Source organism: Triplophysa rosa, linkage group LG18, assembly GCF_024868665.1.
Source record: "Triplophysa rosa linkage group LG18, Trosa_1v2, whole genome shotgun sequence".
In the NCBI taxonomy this organism is placed as follows: Eukaryota; Metazoa; Chordata; class Actinopteri; order Cypriniformes; family Nemacheilidae; genus Triplophysa; species Triplophysa rosa.
Window position 1 is genome coordinate 3,227,427 of NC_079907.1, and position 15,180 is coordinate 3,242,606.

General features: G+C 39.9%; 1 long non-coding RNA gene across 1 annotated transcript; it reads left to right on the forward strand.

The window, feature by feature from the left end:
• Positions 1 to 1,183: 1,183 nt before the first annotated feature.
• On the forward strand, positions 1,184 to 14,967 carry LOC130569572 (uncharacterized). The gene is made up of 3 exons (XR_008964856.1): positions 1,184 to 1,293; positions 2,233 to 2,283; positions 14,157 to 14,967. It is a non-coding gene; the product is annotated as an uncharacterized LOC130569572 (long non-coding RNA).
• The last annotated feature ends 213 nt before the right edge of the window (positions 14,968 to 15,180 follow it).

A 15,180-nucleotide genomic window follows, 5' to 3' on the forward strand; every position in this document is an offset into this window, starting at 1 on the left:
AGCATGACAATAGAGCATGACAATAGCAGCGCCAAGGTCATGGGTTCGATCCCAGGGGATTGCACATAGTCAGAAACAAATGTATAGTACAGTGCAATGTAAATCGCTTTAAAGTGTCCGCCAAATGTGTAAATGTAAGTCTCTTTGGATCAAGGCATCAAAAAAATGACTAAGCTTTTTGACATCATTAACATAAAAACGTATTTACCTCTGCATACAGCTCTTCTTTATATCAACAAAATCTCCTGGCAAAAGCATTACTATTTTACGATGTGGCTAATTTTGGCTAATTCATATGATCTCATTCGTACATTTTTGTACAATGAGATCACCAGTGACGTTAGGTTTAGGGGCGGGGCTTCAGTATTGCCTTTTATCTAGTAATCGTACAATCTTGTACAATTCACAACATACAAATTCATACAATTAGCCACCTCAAGAAATAGTGAATTCCCGTGAGATCACGTTGAATGTACATACAATTTGAAGAATCTGCCAAATATTAGTATTTATAGGAAAAATAATATTTTGTTTTTTATTTCATACTACCCTGAACAAACTATAAAAGTATAACATTTTAATATATTGTTCACATAATAATTTAGGTCTCAACAGAAATTTTGTGTTGACTGAGGACAATGAGAGGCTTAGGTCAGACTTCTTATGAGAAGCACTGTGAGCTCTTTAAATATTCAGTTGTAAATTGTTGATGTTTTGAGCATGCTTAAAAATAGAATAGTGAAAAACAGACAAGTGATAAAATAATATCTGTGTAAGCAAATAACCCAAACCCATGTATCTGAATCAATAAGATATGACAAATGGGGTTTCCAAGGACATGGCTAGGACATAGATTAAGATTCCAGTAGTTTACAACCAATCTCTGAGCGCAGTGCTTTTACACAGAAAGTGGGTGGCTGGCTTTCTCTTCATTCAACTCAGGCAATAATTGTTATTCCGCTCAGCTCAATACAGTCCGCAGGTTAGTGGCAAAGTGTTTCTCATTTCCATTTCTGCATTCTCAAATTTTTTTACCCGAGTTTCCTGTTTGACCTCTGAGCAGCTTTGTGTCTATATAAATGCCTCATTCATTCATTCTTTCATTCCGTCGATCTGATGTGTGTGAATAACAGAGCGTGACCTGACTGTTTGCTATGTAAATCAGTCGTTTCAGCAGAGGAAACTCTTAAAGTGACGGTTCACAAAGTTCCTCGTGACAATTGAAAGACAAATCAGAACTACAGGGAGAACAATGAAGGAATGGAGAGTGCAAGAAGGAAAGAGGAAAGAAAGGTGGGTAACACTTTACAGTTAGGCGATATTAGTTAACAATGAACAATTTAGCTTTTCAGCATTTATTAATTCTTGTTAATGTTAGTTCATGTCAATACAGTTATTCATGTTAGTTCATGGTGCATTAACTAATGTTAACAGTGACAATGTTTGATTTTAATAATGTATTAGTAAATGCTGAAATTAACATGTAGTAATATTATTAAATGCACTGGAAAAAAAATCTGTAGAAATTACAGTATTACTGGCAGCAATTTGCCAGTAATTTACTGTAGATTTACATTTGTTTGTTCAAAGATAAATGAACATTAAACATTACAAGTTTACAATCTTTACAGAAAAACGTATAAATAAGTCTCATGCAAAGCATATTGGGAACCAAAATTAGAAGAAAAAAAACAGGAAAAGGTTGATTAGGATTTCTGGTTCCCATAATGCTTTGCACGAGGCTGTTATTTTATAGTTTTTTTGTTGTTGTAAAGATTAGCCTACTTGTTAATGTTTAATGTTCATTTATCTTTAAACAAACTGTTGCCAATAAATTAGATAAATATACAGTAAGTTACTAGCGATGTGCTACATAACTACAGCGATTTTTTACAGTGTGCTGTAGAAGTATTGTTCATTGCTAGTTCATGTTAGCAAATGCAATAACTAATTGATAACAAATAGCATCTTATTGTAAAGTGTTACCGAAAAGTCATACAGGTTTGGAATGACATGAGGGTGAGTAAATGATAACAGTGAACTGTTTTAACTTGATATTTAAAATACATGCATGTATTTGAAAAATGTAATTCTTTCTGTCTGGAAATGAAAGAATTCGTAATTGAGACCGAATTGTAAATCAGTCTGCTAAAGTATCAGAAAAATAGTTTGAATGTTTGTCCGCTGTATTGTGTCAAAATCATCTGACAATGTAATTTGTGATTTTGGCAGCTTGATGCGTCTCTCTTGGCAACAATAACATCATGGAAAACATTTGCTCACGTAAGCCAAATTTGTCTTTTTTTCTTACTCAAAAAGCCCTGAGAAATATAGTTTTCAAGTTAAATTGTAATAAAAAGCGTAATTTGAGAAGGACAATGAGGGGCTTTTAAAACCGTGCTGTAGGGACCCTGTTATTAGTTTGATAAAATATGAGCCTGCTTATAATTAGTCATGTAGAAATAAAACAGCGTCGCTCTGTAACAGCTGTAATGTTTTAGCTTCAGGAGAGAGACGTTCTGAAAATCTCAGTTATGTTTGGTAATTTACTGCCTGCAAATTGAAGTCATAATTGACTGCTTCCAGACAACAATTCATCTGCACTTTAAGTCTGAACCACCAAACATTTGGTTTGGATTCAGATCATCTTCACGTATTAGCATTTCATCTCAATACCATCTTCATTTTGAGATCGATTTAATGAAATAAGTGCAAAAATTGGTATTGCTTTATTATTTACTCATGTCATGTCACTCATGATTTACATTTTATTTAAGCATTTAGTAGACACTTTTCCTAAATGACAAAAAAATCAAGAAAACAATGAAGCAATATTCAAAATGCTGGGTTATTTTCAAGGCTTTAACCCTTTGTTGGGTCAAACCGAACAACCCACGAACTGCCGTGTGACAACCCAGTTACACAGCAGTGCGTGGCACAGGTACGAAATTTAGAATCGATTGATTGGTGTTCATGGACACGGATTTCCCCTTTTTCGTGTCAGTCAGCACGACTTTCAATACACAGACCGCATGTGTACATTTATATATTTGAGTGTTTCTGCAACTACGGGCACTTTAGACTGTGAACCTTTAACTTTTTAACTGTTTTCAATGAGTGTGAAACACATATTGTAAGGTCAACAAAATGTATTTTTTTATTTGTAATTTAATATACAGGAAACCTTGAAAATGTGCTGCGGTAAAGACATCTTGCGGAAATGACATGTTTTTGCTAATATTGCAGCTAATTGGCAGCTAGTAAGGTCTACTACATTAGTTCCGACTCTTAGCAATCTTAATATACTTGAATTAAACCGTAATATACATTTATTTTTAAAATGTAGTTAAAAGTACAGCATTACTAAGCTGTATAAGGATACACAATAAATACTGACACAGAAAATGCGATATTTACCTTATATTTTTGGGAACTTGTGAGTGAGGTAGTGAGGTGGCCTAATCTGTTAGCAATTAGAAACTAGACTTGTTTGTCTTTGATAAAACTTCATTATAAAAGCCTTTTTTCATTGTTGCGGTAAGGACTCAAAAGTGTGGGACAGGCACATTTACTTCATAAAATTATAAAAATGATCAGTAAAATATACAAAAGCATGTTTAATATGTATATTAAACAATTCCATTTGAAATAATATCAAATTGTAATTTAATTAGCTTATTTTACATATCTTAATATTGTGACCTGAGTTGTGGGTCATGAACCTATAAATGCTATATAATTTTATATTAAATCACATTAATCGGTTATGAAACAAATCTTATATGTCAGCACACACATGCAAAAAAAAAAAAACACACAAAGAGGGAAAAACTGATAAACGTACAACGTAAAGAACAGAATGAAACTAAAGTTGTTTTTTTACTTTTAGCTTGCACAAGAACTGACATCAAACCTGTGAAACGCTCAAACTGATGCCAATGTTTCAGAGCTTCAGCAGATGGGAAAATTATTACTAAATAACAAAAAAAAATGTTGCTATTCTAGTATGGTGTTTTGCCCTGTTTTCATTCCAAATATGTGGGACTTTTTTTGCCTGGAACGCAAACTAGCTCATTTGGAACCACATTATCGTGAATAAATAATGACATAATACATTTCTGAATATTATGTCAGATATTCAAGGTAATAAACAAAAATAAAGACAATTTAAAGGGGTCATATGACAGGGCTAAAACGAATATTATCATTTGTTTTAGATGTAATGCGAGGTGTATACACGATTTAAGGTTAAAAAACGCTGTATTTTCCACATACCGTGCATGTTTGTATCTCCTCTTTGCTCCGCCTCTCTGAAACGCGCAGATTTTTAACAAAGCTCATCGCTCTGAAAAGCGAGGTGTGCTATGATTGGCCAGATAACCAGTGCGTAGTGATTGTGTTACATGACTAATAATCTGATGTTTGAGTAAAGTTATTTGGTTGTTACTGTATGTCATAAAGAGAATGAACGTCGGTCACTTTAAGAGTTACGTTAAATAGGAAGTGACGTTGACGCGGTAACGTAAGAAACACAGTTAAGGAAATACAAAAGTTGTTGTTGCGGTTATCGAATAAAGAAGAAAGGAAAGTTCGAACCGAGTCATCTTTTCAAACAGAACAATTGGCGACGAGGATGGCTGATGATGTCCCCATGTTGTCGTTACCTCCCCCGAGCCCTTTTTTGCCCCATCCTGGCGAACCTACGGTCCCATGGGAACAATGGAAAACGTCCTTTGAAACATACCTGTTGGCAATGGGCATCGACGCTGTCCCGACAACGCGGAAAATGGCCATATTTCTTCACTGTTTCTTCTCCGAAGGACAGCGTGTCTTTCGCACGCTCGGAGACGCGGATAATTACGCTTCTGCGATGACATTGTTGGATCGCCACTTTGAGAAAAAGCAGAGTCTTCTGCTGAAACGGCTGCAGTTCCGACTGCGCAGACAGCGCGCTGGTGAGTCGATTGCTCAATATGTTGCTGATTTAAGGGGTCTGGCAAAACCGTGCTGTTTTGGTACTTTATCGGACGAGATGATACGAGATCAGTTAATTGAGAAAACAAACAATACACTCGTTCGGGAGCGGCTGTTATTGGAGGATGATGACCTCACTTTGGAGAAAGCAGTAATTCTCGCCTCACAAATCGAGTCTGCGGCACAGTGCGCTGCTAAATTAAACACAGTAACATTACATGAATCAAGTGTAAGCAGTGGGGGCATGATACAAGAATGCACACAAGTCCATGGGGCAGAGGCAGATTTATCTTCCAGTGCTGATGTACAATATGCACGTTCACAAGTTCAGCGTCGATGTGGGAATTGTGGCTCCACTAGACACTCTTCACGTGCCTTTGACTGTCCTGCACGGGGACAAACGTGCCGACGCTGTCAAAAGTTGAACCACTTTGCAAAATGGTGTCGGTCTGCTCCAGCTCAAGTTATTACACACCAAAACCCACGTGCTAAAGCGGGAAGCCCTACCATTATTCATTCAATTAACACAAACTCTGCAAGTTTTTCCACATGCGCTGTCAATATAGCTGACTCTTGTATTCCCCTGCTTCTGGACACAGGTGCTAAAGTTTCGCTCCTCAACATGGCCACTTATGAATGTTCTCTGTCACACTTGCCTCTTCAGCCACCTTCTCTGAATCTGTTTGGATATGGGAGTTCTGTAATTGATGTTATTGGTCTTATAAATGCGCCTGTCCTGTATGGCAACAAGACCCTGCCCAACTTCCCATTTCACATTACACGCCACGGCAGCAACATCCTTGGACTCGACCTATTCATGAATCTATATTTTTCTCTTCTGGACAATACGGGGGCTCAAATTCTGACTGTCGGCTGCCTCTGGCAACAGGAATGGCCAACACTGTTTAAAGGCCTTGGCTGCTTAGTTGCATTTGCTCACCAGCCTCTTGAGGATCCTACGGTGAAACCAGTCATTCAACCTCTTCGCCGCATTCCGCTGGCATTACGTGACGAAGTCACAGCAGAGCTTGGCAGACTGCTAGCAGAGGGCGTCATTGAACCTGTCGATGCCTCCCCATGGGTGTCCAACTTGACTGTAGCCAAGAAAAAATCTGGTGGCCTGAGAGTTTGCGTGGATTTAAGGTCCGTCAATAAGGCAGTTATTCCGGATCGTTACCCTCTGCCTTCAATTGAAGAGCTGACTACACACTTTCATGGGTCAACAGTCTTTTCCAAACTTGACCTTCGCCAAGGTTATCTCCAGGTTCCCCTCCATCTGGATAGCAGAAATTTTACTGCTTTCGTTACACATGCTGGTGTCTTTCGCTATACAAGAATGCCTTTTGGACTCTGTTCGGCTCCTAGCTGTTTCCAGAAAATAATGTCCACCATCTTGGCTGGCGTCCCTGGTATCGCCATCTACCTTGATGATGTCATTGTCCATGCTCCGAACGCAGTGATTCACGATCAGCGTTTGAGAGCCACTTTTGCTGCCCTCAGCCAACATAATCTAACACTCAATGTGGATAAATGCCTATTCGCTGTACCAGAGGTTGACTTTGTTGGTTTTCACGTCTCAGCCGCGGGCCTTTCACCATTGCACTCCAATGTCGAGGCTATACATCAGGTGCCGGAGCCTTCATCTGCAGCCCAAGTCGCATCGTTTCTGGGGATGACAACATACTATATGCGTTTTCTACCTCAGTATTCCTCTGTGACATACCTTCTTCGCCAGCTGCTAAAAAAAGATGCTCCCTGGAACTGGTCTCCTGCCTGTTCTACTGCTGTGCGCACTCTAAAGGAACTGTTGACCAGGCCCCCTGTCTTGGCCCATTTCAGTCTTGACTGCCCCACACTGGTAACTTGTGATGCTTCGGCCACCGCTGCTGGCGCTGTTCTTTCCCAACTCCAGAATGGCATCGAACGGCCAGTTGCTTTCGCTTCTCGTGCATTCAACCTGACAGAACAGAAGTACTCAGCTGGAGAGAGGGATGCGCTGGCTTGTTTCTGGGCCTGTGAGCGCTGGCATGTGTACCTTTATGGACGGAAATTCACCCTTCGAACTGACCATCAAGCCCTAAGCGCACTTATGTCTCCTTCTGGGTCGGGCCACAAACCCCTGCGCCTGTACCGTTGGACGGACCGTCTTCAACAGTATGACTTTACCGTACAGTACACATCAGGCAAGGATAATGTAGTTGCTGACTTGCTGTCCCGTTCTGTGTCATCATCCACTGACCCCTGTCACATAGCTGAGGATAATGACCTTATCCAACTGGTGCATACACCCCTCACCGCTTTCGTGTCCTTGGAGGAACTCACAGAGGAGTCAGCTGCTGACTCCACCCTCTCGGCTGTCCGTGAGTATGTCCTGAGGGGCTGGCCGGCTCAAGTGGCGACAGATATCCAGCCATATGCCCGTGTGAAACACGAATTGTCATGCTGGAATGATACATGCGTGGCCCGTGGACACTGTGCAATTATTCCTGCTAAACTCAGAGGACGAGTGCTGACCATGGCTCATGAGGGCCATCTTGGTATAGTTAAACTGAAGCAGCGTTGTAGGGACCTCGTATGGTGGCCAGGGTTGGACAAAGACATCGAACATCTTGTTCGGGACTGTACTCCGTGTCTTCTCAGTGGGAAAACTGGCCCACCACCCTCGCCGCCCCTGGGGTCTTTGCCCTGGCCTACTCAACCTTGGGACCACATTCAGCTGGATATCTGCGGTGAACTCCATGATGTGCCCCACCATTTGCGTTTTCAACGAGGCCTTGTCTCAGACTCTTCTACACTACAGAGCGGCTCAGCATGCCACCACGGGGGTATCACCAGCAAAACTGATGCTAGGGCGGGAGCTGAAGTTACCCTTACATAGACTTTGCCCTCCTACTTCTCACGGTGGAAATCCTGTGGTGAAAGCCAGGGTGCATGGCCAATAGCTCAAAGCGCAGGAAAGATACAATACAAAGAAAAAGGCCAGAGTTCCCCAAATCTTCCCATTGGACTGGGTGCGAGTTCTGCGGTTGCACCGGAGTAACAAACTCCACACCTTCTGGTCTCTGTCACAACAAGTAAAAAGGCAGTTAGGTCCAGCTACGTTTCAGTTATCTGATGGTTCCCGTTGGCATGCCAATCGACTTCGGAAAGTCCAGTGCCCTTCTGGTACGGATCAAGCCCCAGACGCTAGGCTCTCCCGCTCCCTGTTAAGTCCACCATGCCCTCTGCCCCTGGCTCATTATCAAGTGCCTCCGCAAGGAACGACTCTCTCAGCATCTGCAGCGCTGCAAGGAAGACCCACGAGATCGCACACCCGGCCTGCACGTTTTCAGGACTATTTAACATCTTTTTATACTTAGTTCACTGGGAGGGGAGGGGTAATGTTACATGACTAATAATCTGATGTTGAGTAAAGTTATTTGGTTGTTACTGTATGTCATAAAGAGAATGAACGTCGGTCACTTTAAGAGTTACGTTAAATAGGAAGTGACGTTGACGCGGTAACGTAAGAAACACAGTTAAGGAAATACAAAAGTTGTTGTTGCGGTTATCGAATAAAGAAGAAAGGAAAGTTCGAACCGAGTCGTCTTTTCAAACAGAACAGATTGGTCGAATACTGCAAGCGTGTGATGGAAATGTGACGCCTCTTACCATATTTGGAACATCAGGTTTCAAAGCAATTGTACTGATAGGTGATAAAATGTCATCTTTATCAATTCGAGCCCGAATCTGATCCGGAAAATGAAGATGATCAAGCCGATACATCAACTTTGCCAGCGCGACTTGAGCAGGATGTAAAGGATTGGTAAGTTTTTTTTTAAAAAAAGATGTTAAATAGTTAAAAACTATAGCCTTGATCTCTCCCAGGTTCACGAAGCAATCATCTGTGAAACGCGCCGCACACACTTGAATATTCGGATTGTACTGTTCCGGAACAGTGTTGTAAGTAAAATGTAACCATTCGTTTTTAGTTGTCTCATCTTTTGGAAGGGCAGACAAACAGGCTTTCTTTTCGCAACGAAACTCACAGCGTCTCCACGGCATGGCTGCGGCGGCGACGATACAATGAGATTTACAAGTACACCCACCGTACTTGCATATACATTTGGGCGGTCTTAGTCAAATCACCACGAACAGATGTAGATGTGTGGGGGTGTGGTTACACGAGGCGTTTCAGGCAGGTCTGGGTGAGCATTCGCTTTTAGATAGAACGCATCTTTTGTTCCGACACTGCAATTTTACGTGTCTAATACATGCATGGGCAACTTATAACACACCAAAGACACAGAAAAACACTTATTTGCGTCATATGACCCCTTTAAAGTGTGTATAAAAGATGTGTCGGAACTTTAGAATAGAAGAGGAAAGAAATCTTTGAATCCTTAAAGTGTTTAGAAGTAAACTCGCTGCACTTTACCTCAACTCTCTCTCATCTGATATCTTATCTCATCCCGTTTCAAAATGCGTCTTTACTCTTATACTGCCATAGTCAGTGGCAACAGTTTTCTTTTTTGTAGGGTCACATTCTGTGTAAGCATGAATAAAATATTTGTTCTTTCACCCGGCAGCTTCATGAAAGTGGCAGAACAGGAGATGCGGAGCCCTCGATAAGAACAAACTCTGAACTGCTGTCATCTTCCTTTTTTTTTTTTTAACTTAGCTTCATTCTTTTATTTGCATTTAACAGGTTTAACTCTTCAGCAGGTTGTCTTTATTTGAACAGACTGACAAGGGACAGAGCTATGCAAAAATGAAGATGCATTGATATATGAAACCCCAAATCCAGCTTTTCTGATACTGTCACGTCGGCTCAAGCAGCAAAAACACATTTATGTCAAAAGCAAAGACCGTTCCCACCCTTCACATCAGCTAATCTTGGAAGTCTGAATATGTGAATCCACAATTCTCTTCAAAGAAGGGGTCAAACCATCACGTCAGCCACATGCCTACTCTCAACCCCTTGTGCACCCCTCGACTCCATGAATACACACTGCGGTCGTGTTTTCTCTAGACGTTTAGAGAGGCTGACGAGCTGAGACACTTTAAATGTGCATCACCACTATGCAGCCGTGCCCTGCCCGAGCTGAACAAGCGCAATGGGGATGTAAGAGACTTCATATAAAAATAACATTATCTCAGCGAGACTTTGTAGGTCTGTCAGCGAGCGCCGGTTCCCACTGTGTGGAGCGGATGTTGGATGATTACATGTGCTCACATGCAGCATGTGTTTTTCATCTGACAGCGTTTCAAACCGAGGCTATTTTGTGGGCTGGATTGTATGAAACGTGTGTCTAATGACTGTGTTTAATGTCAAGAGGAGGCTGTATTGATACTGCTGACAATAGTGGAGATTCATCTTGTGAATCAGACTTTTGAGTGTTGATGTGAATTTGCTTGATTTCTCATTCATAATGAGACCATAAATGTTCTAAAATGAAAAGTACATTTGAAAACGTTTAATGTATAGTTCTTGTTGTAGACCACTTTGCAATATGTTAACACTGGTCCAGCCAACCTTGATCGCACGATAATTCGTAACTATTACTTGGTGGCTAATTCACACGAATTCGTACGTCGTGAATTGTACATACGATTACTAGAAAAAAGCAATACTGAAGCCCCGCCCCTGAACCTAACATCACTGGCGCGCAAGCAAATCCGACTAAATAAGATCATACGAATTCATACGAATTGGCCAAAATTAGCCACATCGTAAAATCGTTACGTTTTTGCCGTGAGATTGTGTTGGTCCAGCGCTTCAGGTTTCATTTTTTTTAAATCTTAAATATATAATTAAACCATAAAGCTATTTATTTAACATTTTGATTAGTTCTGTTAATTGTATTCTGTTAAAATGTTTGTTCGGCGTTGTAGCAGCATCGTGTACGTCTTCACAAGTGGTCTATAGTTACCATATTTCTTTATTGAATGGGAGGCTGGAACTTAATGAGAAAGTGCAGGATTATGTCATAAAAACAGCTGATCTGCATCTTCTAAACGTGCATTTAGAGTACACTGCTTTATAGATATTCTTAAGGCCAACAAATGTATACTAAAACGTTTCAGATTTGATTTCACGGATTTATTTGTTTATCTTCTTGTTAGCTTAAACGTCACTTCTGAAGACAAGGAAGAACATTTGTGATTTCTAAAACAGAATGAATGCCATTCTGCAATGCGTTAACACTTTCTGATGGTAAATGAAGAAATGAATATAATGTAAAACCCAACAGAGCAGCCCTTGTGTGTTTAATGAGTGACATCTCATCGGTTCGATGTCTTCTTCAGACAGAAACTGGCCTTCCATGTGTTTGTAAGCAGAGTAATGTGTGAGCACATCTACTAATTACACGTCTAACAGGCTTGTTAGTGCTCACTCATAAGCAGCAATCAGACATGGTTTGTACTTGTTAGTGAGGTCACAAGCTCAATCACAAAAGCAGCCATGTATCACCTTATAATTAGTGATGAAAAAGTGTGTTTGCTGATAATAATATATGTTTTCATGGATACAAAAACTCATTACTCTAGTCCTCCAAAGACTAAAACCATGCCACTATGTGATCCTTCTGCGGAACACAAAAGAAGATATTTGGAGGAAAAAAATGTGTCCATACAATGAAAGTTAATGAGGGCCAGTGTTGCTTGGTTACCAACGTTCTTCAAAATATCTTGAAAATGTGGTGTGTTAGTAAATGAAGGTTTGTTCAAACATGAGGAGCTGGTTAGCAGCGATGGGAAACAGTCGGGTGTGTTTTCTCTCTCTCTCTCTCTCTCTCTCTCTCTCTCTCTCTTGATTGCTGGAAAGAGCTGCAATCACACAGTGTTGAGTTAGATGGAATGATTGAGGACTCTCACTAATGAAAGTCAAAGAGGGTCTCCTCATTTCAATATAACATCAGGCACAGCATGCAAACACAGATGCAGTATTTATTTTTTTATTATTATTAAAACATATAAACACATATAATAAAAAATAATTTTAGTTTATTTTAATAATAATAAAATAATAATCATAAATAAAATCATAATTTTAAAATAGATATGTTTTAGTATTTCAATATCATCAATGGGAATTGGAATTACCTGCAGGTCATTTGGTCTCTTAAAAGCAAACACCACTGCAGTCAGAATTGGGATTTACTTTTTAAAGAGCTTTATACAGCAGGTCTGTCAATCTGGGAAGCATTCCTGCATTTGTGGTCAAATGGAATATCACCTGCACATTCAGTTAGGCAGACCTACAAGGGCAAGCGTGTGTGCCTGGGTGGTTTGGTCATGCCTGAACTGTCTGATCTTCATATCTGCCCCGGCCAGCCACAGTCTCTGGAGTCGTCCGTTTCTCCTCTACGGCTTCCAGAACTTTACTCATAATCGTCTATTCATTTCAGTGTGAATATGGGAAACAGGAGCTGTCTGACCACACCAGCGGTCTCGGGTGTATGAACGTAGGCTGGCACTTAACCTTCATTTTCACCTGTGACAAAGCAGCTATAGGAACAAAGTGAATACAAGAAATGAAAGTTGGTTTTCGCTCAGCTTGGTTAAATAGATGTTCAAATGGTATTTAATGAACCACGGACAATAATCGCCTTCATATTTCATTGCGTTTCACAAAGAAAGCTATTAATATCTGAGTGAAACAAGTTCTTTAATGATACTTTCCACAAATAAGTAACAAAGTAGCCTGAAACTCTTCAAATCTATCATAACCTCAGGAGGTCAAGGAGTTCATTATATAATGCTACATATTTTGGGGGAAAATAAAAAATAAGGAATATTAGAAGCATTAAATACTACAAGATGCAACAATTTTACTTTTAATGAAAGTTAATTGTATAAGAGACAGTAGTATATAATATAGTTTAACATGTGTACTGTAATATTTATTTTATTAGATTATTTATTATATTAGCATAAAATAATAAATCAACCAAAATATTTTTACTTATGAATCAAGAATTAGAAAAAAAGTTGTATTTGTTGAACTTTCCTATGGTAAATAAGAATTAAAGGTAGAATTCACCCAAAAGTGATTTTTTTCATCATTTATTTACCCTCATGTCATTCCAAACCCGTATGACTTTCTTATCTCAACAGAACACAACAGAAGATATTTTGAAGAATGTCAGTAAGCAAACAACACCGGACCCCATTGCCTTCCATTGCATGGGCACAAAACCGCTGACACATTTCTCAAAATATCTTCTTTTCTGTTCCACAGTAGAAAGTCATATACAGGTTTGAATGCCATGAGTAAATAAATAATGACAGAATTTGTTTTTCGGGTGAACTGTCCCTTTAAAGGGAAACAGCACAGACTTTTCCAGTTCCGAATACACCAACTATTATTAAAGCTTTAGAAAAAAGTGCCTTAAGCCAGTTGAAATGCACTGTCAGAATGAACCCCTGCTGGAGGAAACTTCCTTTCTTGAGATGCCAACGTGTCTGACCACTGAATAACACTTCGGATAAGCAGCAGCGGTCCATGTCAGCGGCCTAAAAACCCGTACGGAGATCAAAGCACGTGTGATCAGATCATTATCAAACCGGTGTGATGGAGTAAAAGCAGACAGGAACGCTGCTGGGAGAGGACACATGCACAGAGGTGACATGCTAAAAGAAACGCACAGATTAACTGTACCGCTTCGGTCCCCGTCAGACTCCTGGAGTAAAAGTGTCACCCTCATTTTCACCCTCAGCTTCACAAAGCGTGACTCATTTGACAGATGACACGTAACCACGCCCCTGTCCGCAATGTCACGCTGTCATCACAGCAAATGAACGCTGCCACTTTCTATAGAATCAAACCATTTTCTTTACTGGCAGCCCTGCATCTTAATTCCCGCTCGCACGCGCACGTCAAAATGAATATTGGGCTGCCACATGTACTGACAAAGAGAACGGGGGCGTGACACGAGCCCAAAGACAGAGCGCTGTGTATTAACGTAATAGGATTTTACAAGACTTTCATTAAAATGATTCTTTACTTTATAAATATTTGGAACCAGGACAAATGGTGGCCAATGGGAGTTAACTTGAAAACATGTCTTAATATCTAATGCAAATCTATTTATCTTTTAATAGTGTTTAAACGTATTTTACTTGAAAACAATATGCTGGTGATCCGGTCAAGAAGCTTTACCTGCATCTTCACTCCAGTGCTCCTGTTTTTCTTTCAGTGCCAAAGATCAAACGAGAAGGACACGAGAAGCTGGAACACACGAACAACAACACGTTAACAACAGGAAACCAAGCGTTGAATGTCTTCCCCCGCCTCCAGCATCCAACCTCCCACAGCGTATTTGGAAAACTCAACAGGAACGTCCACAAAGAGACTTGAAAGATCGAAGAAAAAGCACAAAGAGACGAAGGGAACAGGCGAAGGAGACCAACACGACAAAAATAGATTTGACTAGTCTAATGGCAAACACACCTGCAAGCGATCGTAGGAAGCTAAAGGTCACTGAAACATTCCAGGCCCGCCGTCAAGAGCCGTGGAGACGCTGCTAAATAATGAGAAACAAGAGTCAAGATGACTTGAATGTGAAAATGATGTATTTAAAACATTGTAGGGAAATATTTTTCTGCAAGGCTGCTTTGAAACATTGGGAAATACGTACAGAAAACTGTGGGGAATTGAATTCACTCCCAGTATGACTTTCTTTTCTCCATTGAGCACAAATTTTTAAACAATGCACCGGTCTCTCATTTTCATCCCGTTACAAGTCATGCGAAATACTATTTATTCCCGGTTGTGTAGTCATCATTCACAAAAACAAAACCCTGATTACTGAGAAACACTACAACCGGATCATTGAGTCAAGATGAGTCACATTAATAAGTGAATCATAAAGACTAGGATAGAATAATGCCTTGTACAGCAGTGCAATAACAATAAAGGTATCGTAGTTATAATTTCTGTTCTGTTTTATTAATAAATAAAAAAAATTAAGAAAAATTTAAGAGACTATTCCATTTAATCAGATGTATTGCGGTCATTTCTATTAAAAAAAATCAAACCTTAGGAGAGACAAAGTCATCCAGCAGCAATGTGAAAGACTAACAACATGACAAGACACATGAAAACTGTGATGAAAATCCAGGTTATCACATAAAAATATAATGATACATTTTGAACTTTCCCAAAATACATGTATAAACATTACTGTTGTGTTGTTTAAAAGTGAATATGAACTTGTTTTC